Here is a 20,339-nt window from a genome sequence, read left to right as displayed (position 1 = left end):
ACTCAAAGTAGTAGATGAAGGCTGAAGCTCACAGAGTCAGAATCACACACGATTGAAATTAAAATTGTGCTTTTCAAAATAGGGAGATGTGTTTTGGATCATTTACCTTATGAAAATAGACATTAAATTTGAAAAAATAATGTTAAGTTATCTAATCTATTTTTCTTTCTCAGTAAAATGAAGCTTTTTGGATGGAGCATTCTTATGAGCCTCTTGACCAATAAATGAAATTGCATTTTACTGAGACTCTCAGAAAAACATAAGGTTTACTCTTCACTGCATTATTTAAATTGCAGGAGCAAAAGTAAACGATTCATTTTCAAGTGTTTGGAACAGATAACTGAAAGAGCTACTAAACATAAAAAATATAATACATGTGAATTATATTCACTGTCAAGGGAGTGTCGTCTAGAAGTTTAATATGTTAAATATGAGTTTAATTTGAGCATTTCCATTTTTCCAATTTAGGTTGAGTTAAGTGTTCTTATGACAACTTATGTTAATGAAGCTAAACCCCAAAGAGTTTATTCAGTGAACTGTGAAGCAGTGAATATCTCCGTGAGGGAGATGACGTCATAAGTGACATTGATTACTATTGCTTTCTCTGGTGTTGGGAATTTTACAGGTTATTTGTCTAAGTGCATAATAATTTTTAGCATTCCTGAATTATTTGTGAATGTTGACTTCCACAAACACCTCTTATGAGATATCACATAGAATTTCACAGCAATACTCTGAAATCACATTGGAAATTGATACTTATATGCTGATTTACATGGCTTCTAATACATTATCTCTTGTTGCCTTCAAACATTCCATTTATACAAGCAATAGAATACATTCAGAGGCCATAAAAGCAGTGACATCTGTATAGTACAGAGCCCCCCTCCTTAAACATTGATTTTACAATCAAGGCTGTATGTCTTCAAAATCAACCACAGAGATTCTAGATCACAAATTACAGTTCTCTTGATGCTTAGTACAAGTGAGCAATTTGATAATGAAAGTAAACTACATGAGTTTGCCAAGTGATAACATAGTTTATATAATATTGTTTACCTAATACATATTTAACATTATTTCTAATACATATATAATATTATATAAAAGACATTCTATACATCAACTTGGGATTTTACAGTTGGAAAGAACCTTAAAGGTCACCTAATCTAACTCGGTGGTAATTCTTTTTATTATTATTATTTTTATTTATTTTTTTAACAATAAGAAAACAGTTGTCTTAAAGTAAAAGAGACTTTAATATCCTAAGAATGAATTTAGGGCATAGATACTTGACATTTTAAACAAGCAAATGATTTTCAGAGAGAAGCACTTAAATATATTGGTATTCATTTCCTTAATTTTATTTTGCATCTATATTTGCTTTCTACCTCCTCCAACAAGATTTCAATTTTTCACTGAGAAACAAATCTAATAACTCTACTTTTGGCCCAAAAAGAGACCATAATTTCCATTAGGGAAAAAAAAAAATTGGGTTAGAGACAGGGAAACAATTTTCAGCAAGGATTCTCCTTTTCTACTTTAGCTTCTAAAAAAATAGCTCCTTTGTTATGTGCCTCTATGGAATAGTAATCTTCACCTACTTACAGATTTAAGCATTAGGATAAAACCAATGCCCCCTCCCAAGAAAAAAGCCAGCAACTGATTTTTCTGGAAGCTCAACAACGGTGATTTAGACTTCCTGTTTTATAAGGTGCAGCACAGTGAATCATGACAGCTCCTACAGGTTCCCTGGGTCTCAGAGAGCTTTCATTTCTGCCTTGGTTTCTCTAAGAGCCACTCTTATTTACTATTCCTGTCTGCACTTTGAACCTGTGCTTGGGTAGTTTGGCCTCCCTTCTAGTTTGGGCAGAACTAACAAAAGGAAGACCATTTTGAAGATCTTGACAATTTTTAGACATCTAGATTTGGATACTTGAGCTGTAAAACTGAATGTGCGTCCTTGCTTTGCACAGTGCAAATAAAAACTGCTTCTCCAAATTGTCATTAAGGCACCAATGGGCTTCCCTGGTGGCACAGTGGTTGAGAGTCCGCCTGCCGATGCAGGGGACACGGGTTTGTGCCCCAGTCCGGGAAAGATCCCATATGCCGCGGAGCGGCTGGGCCCGTGAGCCATGGCCGCTGAGCCTGCGCGTCCGGAGCCTGTGCTCAGCAACTGGAGAGGCCACAACAGTGAGAGGCCCGCATACCGCAAAAAAAAAAAAAAAAAAAAAAAGGACACCAAGATTTTCTAGTGAACTGTATTCTTCTTAAAATATGGATAGTTTATCTTTTGAGAGTTGATGGCTGCTTTTATTTAGTAAAAATCATTTCCTTATTCCATTTCTTTCTGTCACATTATTCAAGGTAATAAATACTCCATGGCAGAAACTGTTCCTAAGGGAAGCCTGTTTAAACCCACTTGGGAAAATGCTGAACTTTATATATTCAACTCTCTATCATCCAACATTGTACTGTCTTGGCTGATTCTCAGGAATTATGTGTTTCCTTATACCTAAAACAAGGTGCTAGGCAAAAATCTATTTGAGAGCCTGTCACATTTCACATATTGGGAAATTTGAACATTTTGCCAAACTTTGATATGTTTTTTAAATATCAGACTTAACAAAATGTAGATGTTCCCAGGCAGAATGAAAAGATGAAAATGTACAATTTCACACTTTCTGTATTCCCTTAGTTAGCAGCTTTTCTGATCATTAAGTATTCTTTACTGACCTTTATGCTTTTACCCTGAGTGTAAATGGACAGTGAACTGAAAAATCCATGATTTCCATGAAATAAATTAACTGCACAAATAGGAGTAAAAAATTCATGGATCATTATACTGGTTCTTGTCCTTCACATCCGACGTGAATTGGTACTTTTAATTAGAAAGTTGTGAATAACATATTTTAAAAGTTAAAAGGAACAGAACACCTCATACTTAATTGTGATAATCAGATCACCGACCAATTAAAAGAGTAAATGTGTGCATGTTTTACAGCAATATAAAGATTAAAACTGAAAACAAAGATGTCATTGAAAGGAACCCTCCATTCTTGTGAGCTAATTGCCTCATATTGCCCTCAGCCTTGTTTTCACAAAGTTCTGAAAGTCACAAGGGTGAAATTAAGCATGAAAGAGTGACCCCTAACTACTAGGAGTGAAGCCCAGGACTGGTGATCTTCCAACAATTTGCAAATGTAGAGTGATCTGAGTCCCAGTTTACAATTTTGCAACGTGAGTGTGAAACTTTTTTGTGGCAGGGAAATGTACTCTATATCAATATAGGATATTATAGTTGGAAAGAAACTTAAAGGTCACCTTATCTAACTCAGTGATGATTCTCCAATTCTATACAACCATATAAAATAGGCAGAATATTGCACTCGCTAGCCTAACAGAATATATCACATTGTTCTTAGATTCATTACTTATTCAAAAATTATTTTAAAATAATTTTTCACTGTACCAACAGGTTCATGAAAAGATGCTCAAATTCACTAGTCATTAGGGAAATGCAAATTAGAACCATAATGAGTTATCACCTTATGCCTGTTAGAATGGCCATCCTCAAAAAGACAAGAGATAACCAAAAAAGACATCAAAAAGATAAAAGGTAACCAATGCTGGCATAGATGTAGACTAAAGGGAGACTTCGTGCACTGTTGGAAGGAATTATAAATTGGTGCATCCGTTACAAAAACAGTATGGAGGTCCAGAAAAAATTAAAAATAGAACTATCATATGATCCAGCAATTCCACTTCTGGGAATATATCCAAAGGAAAAAAAAAAAACACTAACTGGAAAAGATATATGCACCCCCATGTTCATAGCAGCATTACTTATAATAGCTAAGTGTCCTTCAATGGATGAATGGATAAAGAAATTGTTATATATATATACACACACACACACATATGTACACACACACACACACACACAATGGAATATTATTCAGCCATAAAAATGAGAAAATCCTACAATTTGTGACAACATTGATGGACCCTGAAGACATTATGCTAAGTGAAATAAGTCAGCAGAAAAGGACAAATACTGTACGATTTCACTTACACGTGGAATCTAATACAAAAATAACTCATGGAAAAAGACATCTGATTTGTGGTTACCATAAAACAAAAAAGGGTTGTGGGGAGGGGGAATTGGAGCATGGTGGTGAAAAGGTACAAACTTCCAAGTAGAAAATAAGTAAGTACTATGGATGTAATGTACAATGTGACCACTGTAGTTAACACTGATGCATTATATATAGCAAAGTGGTTAAGAGAATAGATCCTAAGAGTTCACATCACAAGGGGAAATTTTTTTCTTTTCTTCTTATTGTATCTAAATGAGATAATGGATGTTAACTAAACCTATTGTGGTAATCATTTCACAATATATGTAAATCAATCCATCATGCTGTACACCTTAAACTTACACAGTGATGTATGTCGATTATTTCTCAGTAAAATTGGAAAAAAAATTTTAGTGGGGAAAAAAGAAAAAGCAATATCCATTGCTGAGTGGGTTCTCAATAAGGAATATCCCATGAGTCAACCTCATTCCCAGTCACCCTGGTAGTTGCTCAGTGGACAATATACAAAATAATACTCAGCAGAAAAGATACTATGAATGGGATCCACAGCATGAGCTACTCACTAAAGCTGGTTTTTCTTCTACCACTGTTGAGTATGCAGCCTGCCAAAAGCAGAGGTCAATACCTGGCCCACCCCAAAATAACTATTTCCTAGGAAGACCAGCCAACTACCTGATGGCAGCTTGCTGACTTTGGAACCTCATTTTCTGGGGAGTGGTGATATGTCCTTTTGGAAAAACACCTATTCTGGGTACAGATTGTCTTCACTGCCTTCCATTTTCCTGCCAGCATCATCACTCACAGACTTATAGAATGCTTTATTTATCATCACAGGGCACTACACAAATATTGTTTCTGCACAAGAAATGTGGCAAAGGTTTTAAGTCCATAACATTTATTTAGCTTACCAAATATCTCATTGTCCAGGACCCTGATAGAATAATGGAATAAAGTTCTGAAAATTGTTACAGTGCCAGCTAAGAGAAAAAACTGCAAAGTTGGAGTGCTGTCTGATTGGATACAATATATACTTTGAATCATCGAGAAATGTGTGGTGCTGTTCCTTCCATAGGCAGGGCACAGAGGTCTTGGAACCAAGGGTTGGAAGTATCTCTTTTCACAGCTGTACCTATTAACCCACTTGAAGTGTTCTAGATACTCATCCCTGTAACCTTGAGCTGTTAGTCTTCAAGGGAAGAAAGCTTTCACCAAGAGTCACAACAATGTTTCCATTGAATTGGAAATTGAGACTGCCATTTTGCACTTCCCTTGTAGAACCAGCTGGATAAAAAGAATGAACTATTATGTTGTAAGGCTAGAGTAATCCTGTGAATAATTCTATTACCAAGGAGAAATAAGACTGCTACTACACAATGGGACAAGAAGGATTATATCTCAACCCCAAGGTATTTATTAGAGCACCTCTACTACTTCCAATCCCCTGGGAAAACTTAATGGAAGACTACAGAAACTCAGGACTACTAAAGACTTTGAACTTCAAGATCCCACTTCCAGGTTAAGAGCACTGTCTTTCCCATCAAAATTGAGTTTTGAATACATTACAAATTGGGAGTTCCTAACGAAGAATGAGTGATGGGAAGAAGGAAGAAGCCATGAAATGTCTTCCAGACCTCTCTGCTTCTGGTGTTTCTCTACAAGTTGTTGTGTCTCCTTCAAGAAGGGCAGCTCCCACTAAGCAGTATTTGCTGTAGATGCAGTTTCTGCTCTTGAATTCTAGTGATAAACTTTGTTCCTTACCCAAAAGATTATGGTGATTTCCTACTATGAATCGCTAATCTCCAAATTGACACACTATTTACTGTTAGGCTTTTAACATTTTAGGACATCTTTAACATCTTAACATTTTAGGACCAGTTCCCCGTATTAAATTTCACCTATTCAATTATCTGACATGCTCTCTCTTTTCCTTTCTGAAATTTGACTGATAAAGAATTAGATGGGCATTTAGGTTGCTTCATGGCCTGGCTATTGTAAATAGTGCTGCAGTGAACATCGGGGTGCATGCATCCTTTCGAATTATAGTGTTCTCCGGATATATGCCCAGGAGTGGGATTGCTGGGTCATATGGTAGCCCTATTTTTAGTTTTTTAAGGAACCTCCATACTGTTCTCCATAGTGGCTGTACCAATTTACATTCCCACCAACAGTGTAGGAGGGTTCCTTTTTCTCCACACTCTCTCTAGCATTTATTGTTCCTAGATTTTTTGATGATGGCCATTCTGACCAGTGTTAGGTGATACCTCATTTTGGTTTTGATTTGCATTTCTCTAATAATTAGTAATGTTGAGCATTTTTTCATGTGCTTTTTAGCCATCTGTATGTCTTCTTTGGAGAAATGTCTATTTAGATCTTCCTCTGTTTTTTGATTGTGTTTTTTTTTTTGATATTGAGCAGCATGGGCTGTTTGTATATTTTGGAGATTAACCCCTCGTCAGTTGCTTCTTTTCCAAATATTTTCTCCCATCCTGAGGGTTGTCTTTTCATTTTGTTTATGGTTTCCTTTGCTGTGCAAAAGCTTTTTAGTTAGGTCCCATTTTTTCATTTGTGTTTTTATTTTCATTACTCTGGGTGGTGGATCAAAAAAGATCTTGCTGCAATTTATGTCAAAGAGTGTTCTGCCTATGTTTTCCTCTAAGAGTTTTATAGTATCCAGCCTTACATTTAGGTCTTTAATCCATTTTGAGTTTATTTTTGTGTATGGTGTTAGGGAGTGTTTTCATTCTTTTTATCAGTGATAATACATGGTTTTATAGTAGCAGTAGTATATACAATTTATAAATGAATGTACATATATTGGAGTGCAAGGTAAAATTACCATATTTTACTGATAGCATTCTGGGATCAGAACAGATTCAACTGTGTTAATTTTCTTTTTCTAAGTAACAGCTTACCACAAACTTAACAACTTAAAACACACACATTTATTATCACACAGTTTCCATGGGTCATGAGTACTGGCATGATTTAGCTGTTTTCTCATCTGGAACCTCAACTAGAGAAGTATTCTGCTTCCAGACTCATTCAAGGCTTTTGGAGAATGTAGGTCCTTGCAGTATTATGACTGAAGGAGGCTCTCAGGTCCCAGAAGCCTTCCTGCCATGTAGTGCTCTCCACAGACAGTTCACAGTATGGCTGTTTGCTTCTTCACAGCCAAAAGGAGAATCTCTCCGGCTCTAGTCAAAGGTGTTGCCTGCGGTGCCAACTCTCTGGTTCCATGGAGTCTGAGCCTGCAACGTGGTGCATGCTGGGCTGGCAGCAGGTGGGGCCTAGGCTCCCATATGGCTGCACCCATAGGCTTTTGGTTTCTGGCTCTGGGCTTCCCTGCATATCCCTGCGGCTGCTATCTACAGAAACCAAATGGGCAAGTTTGGAGACAGCGGTATTTGAGGAAGCTCAAGCTTGCCGTCTTGGAATTTTCCCTGGATCCAAAAAGTTGGTTGTAGCCACAGATGAGAATGAAGTTGCAGCATTAAATTCTCAGACTGGGTAGATAATCTGGTGCCATGTTGATACTGGCACGGCAGAAAGGGCTGTGGACTCCACGCTGCTCCAAGAACTGGATGCAATCACTGGATCGGTTGGAGGCCAAATCCTGCGTTGTTGGGAGATTAAAATTGGGGGCCCAAAGTGGGAGATTATCTAGGACAGTGGCAGTTTCCAGGCAGTTGGGTTGGTGGGTCTGCAGGAGTCAGTGAGGTACCTTGCAGTTCTGAAGACCACTCTTGCCCACCATCACCTCTCTGGTGAGCAAAGTCAGAAGCTAAAGTCCTGGAGCAACAGTGTTTGGCAGACAGCAGGCAGGACACAGGAACAAGCTTGGCTCTAATTTCATTCTTTTACATGTAGCTGTCTATTTAATGGATAAAGAAGGTGTGGTACATATGTACAATGGAATATAACTCAGCCATAAAAAGAAATGAAATAATGCCATTTGAAGTGAATGGGTGGGCCTAGAGATTGTCATACAGGAAGTGAAGTCAGAAAAAGACAAATATCGTATAATATTGCTTATACTTGGAATCTAGAAAAATGGTACAGATGAACTTATTTGCAAAGCAGAAATAGAGTCACAGATGTAGAAAACAAATTTATGGTTACCCAGGGGCGAAGGGGGAGTGGGATGAATTGGGAGATTGTGATTGACATATATATACTACCTTATATAAAATGGGTAACTAATGAGAACCTACTGTATAGCACCAGGAAATCTACTCAGTGTTCTGTGGTGACCTAAATGGGAAGGGAACATAAAAAAGACTGGATATATGTATATGTATAACTGATTCACTTTGCTGTACAACAGAAACTAACACAACATTGTAAAGCGACTATAGTCCAATAAAAAGTAAGAAAAAAGAAAGAATTATAGGTAGGAGCACTCTCATGTTTCTTAAGCTAAAAACTCATTCTTCAACTTTATCCAGTGCCTTACAGTTGGTACTGGCTTTCTCTTAATATCATCAGTACTCTGCTTCACATTTTTAAGATGGTCTTTTTATCAACTATATGCCAATACAAATTAATTAAAAATAAATAAATAAAATGGTCTTTCTGTATTTGCTGGCTTGATAGGGGATGCTGAAGCGGCAGCAAAATGAGTGATAAGAATCAGAAACCAAAACCTAACTTCAAGCCCAGTCTTTAAAAGTGAAGGTTATAAAGGCTCTGCTGTTACATAGAAAAGTGCTTAAGATATAATGCTCAGTGGAATAAAAAAAGAACCAAAAAGTTAAACATATAGTACAATTCCAACTTAAGAGCTGGAATTACTTGAATAATACTCTAAGTGTAATATACACTTAAATGGAAACATACAAAAATGACATAGTAATGAAATTATGGATATTATTTGGTACTTTGATTTCTTTTCAGAGTTTCATATTACATTATGAAATACTCATATCAAAATATACAATGATAGAGACATTCAGCTTTTCAGTATTTTCAAACACATAACGTACCTGCATTTATTTTTATAAGTATTTTTGCGCTATTATTTTAGTTTTTCTTAAAATCATAAGTTACAGGCATGTTTAAGTCACATTGGTTAAAATATTTTATTTATAATATTTTGTGTTCATATCAGTTGAATAAATTCTACTCAGTGTTTAAAATATCAGTAAACTTATTTATAGCATAATTATTGTAATAGTAACTAATTATACCTATCGTCTTCTGAAATCTTCTTGAACCTGCAGAATTTTAGCTATAGACAATATATTTTACAAAAAAAACTTCTAAATTTCACAGCTATGTTTTGACAAAAGAGCCAAACTTATAGATAAGAATTTAGAATAGGTTCTGTAAAGAATACACCTTCTGTTAGACAAGATTAAAAATAAATCTGTAGCTTTGGGAATGATCTCTTTCCTTCAACTACTATTTGTAGTATTTTAGAATTTCATAATATAAAAATACAGAATATAATTCCCTTTTTTTCAAATAAATTCAATATAAATTTAATAATACAGTTTGAGCAATGTGTTGTTAATTAGAGCTATTATGATATTTTAAGGATGTTATCTGAAAGTATTTTCACTGCATACTAAGCACAGTGGTTTGCTTTGTGGTAGCATTCTTCCAAATACTTAGAGCAAAGAAAAAGAGCAGATTTTTTTTTAAAAAGGTTAAATGCCTACCAAGAAACTAATATTATAATATATTCTTGTGCCACTAAATAAAGTGCCCATCCAAGTGTACCTCCTTCTAGAGATGGCATTCAGCCAAATTGATATTCAAAACCTAGCTTAATGTTCAGAATAAAGGTATTAATGTAGCTATGAAATGATAAATGATAGAAACAGAATATGACCACATGTTGCTCATTGGCATTTGATAAGCTACAGAATAAACAACCTAAGTCATTACTTACAGTTCTTTTCCCCATCTTACATATACACACACAATACATACCTCACACATAATCAAAGCCAAAAGAATTTCGTTATATTAACTTACAAAACTCACCATTTTAAAATTAAAGTTAAATTATACATCTTCTTCCTGAGAACTTCTTTTTCTGAAACTGTTTTAGTTGACTTGAACAGTTTAAATGTTTGACTTTTTGAACACTTTTTCAACCCAGAAGATTTTATGTAAATCTTATCCAGATTAGAAGCATTATATTAAATGCAAATTTTTGGAAAACTAAATTATTGAAGAAATATAATAGATAAAGACAATGAATATCTTAACTAGGTGCAAAGTAATCGAATTTGCCGATACCTTGTCATTTGTATAGATATTGTTTCTTTTCTTTTGGTTCTGTGTGCTTGCCTTTACTTTGCATTTATTTTTTGGATTTTTTTGGCTATTAAAAATAATTGGTATCTTAAGCCTTGCATTATAGTCTGAGCTGACTGACTGGAGATTATACTGGTAACTTTTGCTGTGTTTGTGGCTACTTGACTATTTTCAAACATAATTCTCAGAAGAAAAACTATATTTCACATTGAAAATATGTGCTCAGGGTCACATATAAGTAAAATAATAGTCTGCTATCTATCGCTGAGTAACAACCCATTCCAAAACTTAATGGTGTAAAACAGCAACTGTTGGTCAGAAATTTAGGTAAGGCACTGTGGAAACAGCTTGTCTCTGTTCCATGATATCTAGGAACCAAGCAGAAAGAGCAGCCCTATTTGGATCATGTTGATCTCATGATAAAGGAAAACAGTAGGGAAGGTGGTATCAACACTCTGGGAAAGGTATGCTGTGGTTCATAAACGTGCTCAGTTTTGCTCACATGTCATTGTATAATACAAGTCACCTGGATAAAGCCACCTTTTATGGAGAGGGGACGAATGCATCCCCAGCAGAAGCACTGCTAGTCACATGGTAATGGGCAAGAATGCATAATTATTTGATCTCATTAACATCTGTATCTTAGACTCTATCTCATATTAACATCTGTATGTTTCAATCTCTTCAGATAATTCTTAAGATCACAGAGCTTTAGAGGCTACTGTTCTAGGCTCAACCTCTAAACAGACTAAAAAAAATCACAGATATTTTACAAAGCATTTCTTTGAGCCAACTCCATTTGCTATCTAAATGATACCCATAGATTCATGAGTAAGCCTTTGCCAACGAAAACAATAACATACAAATTATAAATCTTTCATAATGGAAAATGATGACTGATGTTGATTTCCACACTCACCTCTCAGATCAAACTGGCAATTACCAAACAGCTGTCTCAGAACACTACAGGTTTTCAGAGGGAGAATGTCTGTGTGTGTGTGTGTGTGTGTGTGTGTGCGTGCGTGTGTGTCTGGTGTGTAAGCAAATATTTATCTGTGGCTACTTACTTTAATTGCAGCTGCTTATTCCCAACAAATCGTGGTTCAACTGAAAGGCGGAGGAAGGGCTGTAGGAATGAAGAGTGTCCGACTCTGAGAATGTGAGTAAAAATGGAAATGCAAAGTATTCTTCACATTGAATAATGACAATCTAATGAAAGATGCTAATGATGAGGTTGTCCACAGTATTGTTTGGTTATCGTTAACAAATCACATTATCTTCCCCTTTCTCTGTAGCAGTCAGTCTCCTGAAGCAAACTACATGGTAAATTCTTTTGACAGAAAGCAATTCTTTTTCTTCATTTCCTCCTTAACTCTATAATGAAATCCTAATGAATACTAAAGGTTTCTGTGAGTAGTACAATAATCATCTATTGTATTACTGATTGAAAGGAACTTGCTGCATATTCAGAGAGATATAAAGGATCTGATTTTCAGACAAATAGTTCTGATAGGCAGATTCAGGACAAATCTAAATTGTGTTTAATTATGCTACTGCGCAGTGTTCTTATAACCGTTTTTCGCATGTCAAGTTAATATCCTTAAAATCTTTGAGCACTATTCTAACGTGTAGAGTCTATTTCCTGATTAGCTACATACATTATAATATTATTTCTACATCTTAGCACTCTGGGAATAATGACATAATGGTAGTCTAGGAAGTCAAAATATTGTCCTAAGTAAAATCTTTAGGGATAACGTTTTGGAACATGTATGCTTATAGGGAGGGGTGCTCTTCTAGCATTAATTTGATGACCTTTCTAAGAATGAAAATATTTTTGTTTTCACGCACGCAATTGCCTACAGGTTTAAACTCGGTTTTGTAAAGGAAATGCATACATATTATGAAAAATGTGCTGTTTCAAGTGTGTTTGTTATGGCATTCCCAACCTAATGAGTGGCTTGCTGTAGCCAAGAGCTTGAGGCCCCTAACCTGAACACGTGTACATATATTTCATCATGTGTGCTCACTGTACCTTTACAATGTTAACGGAGAAAAACATGAATGCATTTAAAAAGTTTGACCTAGAAGAGAAAATGAAAGTGATTTTTAAAATTTAGATTTCAAAATAAATTCAGTTGAAAAATTATTGCTACATGGCACACAGCTAATAGTTTACTGGAAATTTTTGGCCTAATTGCATTCTATGTCTTTGTAGTCAGTAGCCTCAAAATATAATTTTCTTGAATTTTCACCTTTTCGTGCTCTTTTCATTTTTTTATTAGTTCCTTTTTTTAATCCATCTGATATGTCTGACTAAATATATCTTTTTAAAATTTGATTTGATTTTTTTTAAACATCTTTATTGGAGTATAATTGCTTTACAATGGTGTGTTAGTTTCTGCTTTATAACAAAGTGAATCAGCTATACATATACATATATCCCCATATCTCTTCCCTCTTGCATCTCCCTCCCAACCTGCCTATCCCACCCCTCTAGATGGTCACAAAGCACCGAGCTGATCTCCCTGGGCTATGCAGCTGCTTCCCACTAGCTATCTGTTTTACATTTGGTAGTGTATATATGTCCATGCCACTCTCTCACTTTGTCACAGCTTCCCCTTCCCCCTCCCCATATCCTCAAGTCCATTCTCTAGTAGGTCTGTGTCTTTATTCCTGTCTTGCCCCTAAGTTCTTCATGACCTTTATTTTTTTTTCTTCTTAGATTCCATATATATGTGTTACCATATGGTATTTGTTTTTCTCTTTCTGACTTACTTCACTCTGTATGACAGACTCTAGGTCCATCCACCTGACTACAAAAAACTCAATTTTGTTTCTTTTTATGGCTTAGCCTGTCATGGAAAACTACCCTTTTTTCCCCAATCACAAAATTTAACAAGGCTTGGTGGAAAAGAAAATGGGACAAATGATCCAATGAAAGGTCTTTCATTTGAGCTACTTGCTATTTTGCTATTTCACACTTGTCAGTTTCTTTAAATTGCAAAATGAATGACACTGTATATGAGATCAGCTATCAATATAGTTTATCAATACCTTTTTAGCTTGATTTTGTGATTAATCTACCATCTTGAAACCACAGGTCATTCACTTAAAGTTTTAAGTGGTGTATCTTCTGTGATTACTCTGATTTGATTCCACAATTTTCAAATCCTGAGGTCAAGTGATAGAATCAATATAGGAAAAAATATATATAACTTTCTTTCCAAAACTATTTCTTCTAAGTTGTCTTGTCAGATTTGTATACTTGTGTAGGACATAAACATAATATACAGCAACAAATACTGTAAGGTACAATTTGATTGAGGAAATAATGATGCCTTATATAATTATGAAGAATGAATTCAAGGGAATTCTCTTGCAGTCCAGTGGTTAGGACTCCACACTTTCACTGTGGAGGGCCCAGGTTTAGAGTCCGTGGTGGGGAAACTAATATCCTGCAAGCCACGGTGTGGCCAAAAAAAAAAAAAAAAAAAAAAAAAGAATGAAGTCAAAATGAGCCACCTAAAATTGGTCTTGGATTTTGGGATTTTGAAGGGATAAATTAAAACTCACTATACAAATACATGAATTATCAGATACTCATAAAAGAAGAGGTTAATCATCTTTAAAGGGGTGTCTGAGAACTACAAAAGCACTGAAGTATAATCAAGGTGATGAGGGTATAATCTCCTACGGTCAGTACTAGAATATGATTGTAATTAAGAAAGGTGGCACCCAATCAACTCTATTATAAACTATCAAAAGAAGGCAAGTATCTAGAGTAAAATACATGAAAAGATAATTTAAAGAAGTGAAAATACAAATGACTAATGAATAAAGTTTCAAGTTCAGCTAGTAACTTAATTAAAATAATAGTGAGATGTCATCTTTACCTATCAAATTGTCAAAGATTATGAATAGAGTAATACCAAATGTCTGTAAATGTTCAACAAGAAAATTTATCTCATACATTTCTGGTGGCATGTAAAGTTTTGTCTATTCCGGCATGCAGTTAGTATGTATAACTTTTAAATATATTTATAATATTTTGATTAAATCCACTTTTAAGAAGTTATTCTATGATGAGAGTGTCCTAAAGGTGATAATAATAATAAAATGTATAAATAATCAAAATATCAAAAGTAGGAAACCGATGAAATATATTTTCTAATATGATGGATAATTAGTCTTTAATTATGTTTTTGGAGAACTTAAGGACATGTTAAGTAAGAAAAACAATGTATAAAAATGTGCATGTGTATTCAATTATGGTTTTCATTACATACATCTATATGCATGGAAAAATGCTAGTAGGAAATATTAAAATGTTAAGGGTTATATTTATATTCTGAAATTGCAGTTAATGCTTATTATTAACGTATATATAATGGTTAGGCAATGATGATTTACATTTACTTAGTATTCTTTACAAATAATTTTCCAAACTTTATGTAGATCTCTGGGACTTGTTTTTTTAAAAAAATAACAATGGTAATATGATTTAATCACATTGTTGTGTGTAATTATAGTTCATCTCTTTTTATTGCTCATACCAGTTGGTTTTTGCTATATAACAACCATCCCAAAACGTATTGGCTTCAAAGAGCAATCACATACTAGCTCACTGTTCTTTGGGTCAACAACTTAGGTTGAGTTCCAACAGGCAGTACCTATGCTGGTTGCACAGTGCACACACACACACACACACACACACAAGCAGCTGCAATCAGCTCATAGTTTTATTTGGAGTGTGATTGTTCTAGTGGCATTCTTTACTTGTTTGATGATAGTACTGGCGGTTAGTAGGTGATGGCTGTCAGCTCGGGGTGATAGAGTTAACTGGAACACGTGTCTCCAGTAGATTAGCCTGGGCTTAAACACACAGTGGCAGTTGCAAGTTTTCTGTGAAAAGCACTTTTTAAGTTTCTGCTTGCATCACATTTGCTATCATCTTATTGGCCAAAGCACGTGCTCCAGAGTCAGCATGCAAAGGTACTAAACAAGGACGAGTCTAAGGAGGAATAAACAAAATTAGGGACCATTACTGTTAAAAATTACCAGACCCTTCAATTTTATTCCATATATACCACAATTTACTTATCCATTATCCTGTTTACAGATATTTAGATGGTTTCTGGGATTTGTTGTTATGAATACAGTTATTAGGAATGCTTCTATATATGTGTACTGTTCTTGGTGCAAAAAATCCTTCAAGATGTAACTAAGAGGGGAACTGCTGGGAAAGTATGTGAATAGTCAGTTGTATAGGATAATGCCATCTTTTCCCCAAATTATACTCTAACTGGCAATGGACAAGACAGAAAATTGAAACACATCATCACTGCGGTTGAAAAAAAATAAGACTTTTGTCTTCAATATTGAAAAATAACAATTAAATTACAATATAACAAGTATAATTTTAGTTATATAGGGAATAGGCTATGTGAAACTTAGAGAATATGAATGTTAGTGTATATAATTGCTTGCTCAGCTATTATTCATTCACAAACATCTGTTAAGTACTTAACAGGACACTGTGTTAAGGGATAAAGACATATTTTTTTAAGAAGGAATGATCCTTGCCTTCAAGGATGTAATGATTAATTTTTTTTTTTTTTTTTTTTTTTTGCGGTACGCAGGCCTCTCACTGTCGTGGCATCTCCCGTTGCGGAGCACAGGCTCCGGACGCTCAGGCTCAGCGGCCATGGCTCACGGGCCCAGCCACTCCACGGCATGTGGGATATTCCCGGACCGGGGCACGAACCCGTGTCCCCTGCATAATATTTAATCTGGGTGCCATGGGGCACCCAGATTAAATATTATTTCTGGATGTGTTTTTGAGGGTGTTTCCAGATGAGATCAGCAACTGAGTCCATGATTTCAGTCAAGTAGATTTCCCTCCCCAATGTGGGGTGGGCATCATCCAATCCATTGAGGGCCTGAATAGAACAAAAACCAGAAAAAGGAAGAATTCACCCTTTTTTTACTTCCTACCTGCCTAGTTGACTTGGAACATCTCATCTTAACATTTCCAGCCCTCAGAATGGGATTTTTTTAGACGCATTCTGACAACTATTTTATTCATGCTGTTTCCATGAGGGGAAATTACACCACCTTTCCTGGGTCTCCAGCTTGCAGACAACAGATAGTGGGACTTCTTAGCTTCCACAGTCACATGAGCCAAATCCTCATAATAAATCTCCATACTACAAGTTCTGTTTGGAGAAACCTGGCTAATGCAAAGGGCTTGTGGGTAGAAGCATGTAGAAAAACTAAGCATTAACAGCAGTAGCTGACACTTACATAGAGCCTTCTGTATACTAGATGTATATTATATATACATATACACACAGACATCCCCATACTCAGGTATTGTACCTGACTATCAAAGATCTCATATATATAGTAAGGAGACTCATGAAAAGAGAAATTCTTATAAATTAATATTTAAGATTTGAATGATACATTTTTTAAAGCAACGTAAGTCTGATAAGAGATAAGGAAAAATATCCTTTCCTTAGAAGATAGAATTAGGATATAAATGGGGAAAAAAAAAAGAACTGGAGAAATGATGGAGAATAATTACAAGGAAAGTTCAAAGAAAGACTGGTTTAAACATTCCTTGTAAATTATCTCTATTTTGATTAGCTGGTGATTCTTGCTCTGACACATGGATTACAGAGCTGGAAGAAAGGTGAGGGAAAAAAAGAAATACCAGACACTTAAATTATAACCCAGTAAAAAGGTCAAAGAAATTCTAGTTAACACTTTATTTCTTAGGGTAGATGAAATATGAAAAGAACTAAAAGCTCAAAAACAGAAAGAAGAGCCTTTGCCATGTAAGGGCCAAAGTCAAATGGGTGCCCAGAGGAATACTAAAAATGCCCTTCTTTTAGCAAGCAAAAAAATTCAAAAATAAAGCTTAACAATACAAATAGCAAACAGCCATCAGTGTGACTAGGTGTTCATTTTGTGGTCCTGCTTTATCAGCTGTTGTGTTTCCCAGTCAGTTATAGTGTTAAATATCACCCAACAGATTAGATTTCAGTGGCACAATTCCAGCTAACTTGAAATTAGTCATGATAATGAGGAGAAAGAAGCTTCTGGACAGCTCCCAAGCTTCATTCATTTGTAAGTTCTGAATTTTTGAATCAAAACTTTGTAAGGACTAAAAGCGTTTTTAAAAAAGGATAAATATAGTTTTCACCACTTTTAAAATGACCTATTGCTTTTATAATATAGATACAGAGGAATAAAAAAAGCTAAATCACAGGAGTTTGGAAGAGAAAAGAAAGGGAAACATCTGAATATCTGTGCAATAGCCAAATATCTGACTTTTTCCATTTAATGCTCGTACCAGTCAATGTAAGCCAGCTTTACCAATATAACAAACTCTGCTACAGTCTCAGTGGCTTAAAACTATAAAAGTTTATCCTCATGTTACCTGTCTGCTAAGGGTTTGCTGAGGTTTCTGCTCTGTGTGATCCTCATGATGAAACACCTACTACAACATTGCCAGTAATCAAGGCAGAGAGAAATAGAAGGTCGAAAATCATGCAGGTAACATATAACAATTATGCCTATATTTTATTGGCCAAAGTAGACATATGGCACACCTAACTCCACAAGAACAGAGGCATGCAATCCAACCATGTACATAAGAAAAAAATAGAAATATTTGCTGGATAGAAATAGCAAACACCACAAAGCTCATAAAAGTCCATTTTAGTAATGAAATTAAGCCCCAGGGAGGTCAAACAACCACTCAATGACACTTGTTAGTGGAATAGCCAGTTTTGAAATCCAGGCATTTCTGACTTCAGAATGTGAATTGGGAAATGGGTAGGATGAATGCTTGATTAATTCAATGTTGCAAAGTCCTTGGTACTGGAAGTTGCCTTACCTGTGTAACAGCAGCATCACTTAAGAATTTAATAGAAATGTACAATCTCAGCCCAACCCAAGATACTGAACCAGAATTTGCCTTGTAATAAGGTCTCTTGGCAATTCATCTGTACTTAAAGTTTGAGAAGCCCTGTCTTAAACTTCTTTGTCTTTGAGCACACATGAAGTCTCATCGGAAGTAACTCATGGCTGTCCCCTGCTCCAAGCCTATACCTATCCATTTAGAAAGCCTTCCCCCCAAATTTCCCATCACCACCACTACCCAGTCATTTCTGGGACCCTATGTAGGAATGTGATAAGGATAACCGTCTTCCCTCAACTTAATACACCTCTGTTTACTCTCCCCGCTGTCTTTCTCCAGGCACAGTGACCTCTCTTTCCTGTGTCTGCTAGCCCACAGAATAACAAATATGTCCTATTATCTGTAACACAGCTGAGGAAATGGGTGAAGAATGGACCTCTCTGGAAATCGCATTACAACTGACTATCTGGGCCTCTAAGCAGCACTGCTTATGCCCAGAATCAAACACATTCATATACGTACACAGCTTCTACAGCTGTTCCTTTGAGCAACACTTTTTAAATGGCTCAAGTCAGTCTATTGACCAAATGTAGGCAATGATGAAGGGATGAGAGAGAACTTTTTCTCATCTCTGTTGTGCTCATAGTTACTCTCTTTTATCTTCCTAAGAATATCAACCCCCAAAGAACTGTTGTGCACCATACACCCAATTCAACAACAAAAAAGTGAAACTCTCTCATGCATACTAGTAATTCATGTAAATAACACTTGGGGTAAGGGGTATTCAGATCAGCAGAAATTATCTCTTACAATTAACATATATCTAGGATACTAAATAGAAAATAATCATTTTGAATAAACCTAAAGGCCCTCTTATTTTGACAAGTGGTATTGCTTCATACTACTTCTATTCAAATAATTATAGAGAACATTATCCTCGAGTGTCTTGGAATCTTTCTGCTATTAAAAACAAGGCAACAGACCCGAAATGGAGTTGCTTATGCTAAACCTCACACCACCACCAAGACTTCACTTAATTACAGTTTCTGCTTTCCCAGAAATGGAATCTTAAACCAGTCAATCAGGAATTGTCTGATCAGCACTAGTTAAGTAATCTGCCTGTCAGACCCCTGTCATCTCCTAAAAAAAATTAACTTGGTCACAATCAACCCACTTCTTTGCCTAGTATAACTTCCTTGTTCCTGCTCCCTTCTGTATATAAAAGTTTTTCATTTTATACAGGTCCTCAGAGCTCCTTTCTATCTGCTAGTTTCAATACTAACTGATTGGAATTCATTTTTGCCCAAATAAACCCTTAAAATTTTTAATATGACTCATAAAGTTTATCTCTTAATATTGTTATACATAATAATAAATTGAAACTTTAAAGAAAACCTATAACTAATAAAGAAATAATGAAACAGAATGAAAAAGGAAAGCCTAATAATAAGTATACATCAGGAGGACAGGGTGTGCTACATGAAATATAAGCAGATTTGGGTTTTCCTGCATAAGACTACCCTTATTCATTATAATTAGCAATAATTGTGCCTTGGATAAACCTCATTGGCTACAATACTGTCACTGTGCAAAGCTTCCCCTTATTCATTTTACAACCAAATCCCTCCTCCTCCAAATTGTCATTGGGATGCCCATCTAAATATAACATTTCCCAAACCATGTGAACAAGTGTTAGCCAATGGGATGTGAGCAGCTTTCAGGTCACATTCTTAAAAGGAAGCTACTTGCCTTTCACTTGTTCTTTTCACCTAGGAAGTATCAACAACTGGAACAGTCACCTTGGATCCAGGGATGGAATCTATGCTGATGATGGAAAAGCAACTCTTCCAAATCCCACTATGTTGCAATCTTAGAATTTTATGCAGCAGAGACATAAATCTTCTGTCATGTTTAAGTCACTGCTAATTGGTCTTTGAATCAATATTTAACTAATATAGGACTTAATATAAACAATTGTGAGTTTTTTCCCCAACAAAATCTAACCTCTGATAGAATACCCATATAACTGAGGATCTTGCTTTGCC

At 35.6% G+C, this 20,339-nt stretch overlaps 1 long non-coding RNA gene and 1 pseudogene across 1 annotated transcript in view; one reads left to right on the top strand and one right to left on the bottom strand.

Moving 5' to 3' along the window:
• LOC132433245 (uncharacterized) overlaps positions 1-20,339 on the top strand; it is a 170,632-nt gene that overhangs the window by 23,180 nt on the left and 127,113 nt on the right. Inside the window, exon 2 of the long non-coding RNA XR_009521097.1 lies at positions 11,443-11,523. This is a non-coding gene — a long non-coding RNA (uncharacterized lncRNA). The remainder of the gene's footprint in view (positions 1-11,442; positions 11,524-20,339) is intronic.
• LOC132434635 (U4 spliceosomal RNA) lies at positions 19,823-19,890 on the bottom strand (annotated as a pseudogene).

Source organism: Delphinus delphis, chromosome 11, assembly GCF_949987515.2.
Source record: "Delphinus delphis chromosome 11, mDelDel1.2, whole genome shotgun sequence".
Lineage (NCBI taxonomy): Eukaryota > Metazoa > Chordata > Mammalia > Artiodactyla > Delphinidae > Delphinus > Delphinus delphis.
This window is presented reverse-complemented; position numbering and strand designations above follow the sequence as displayed.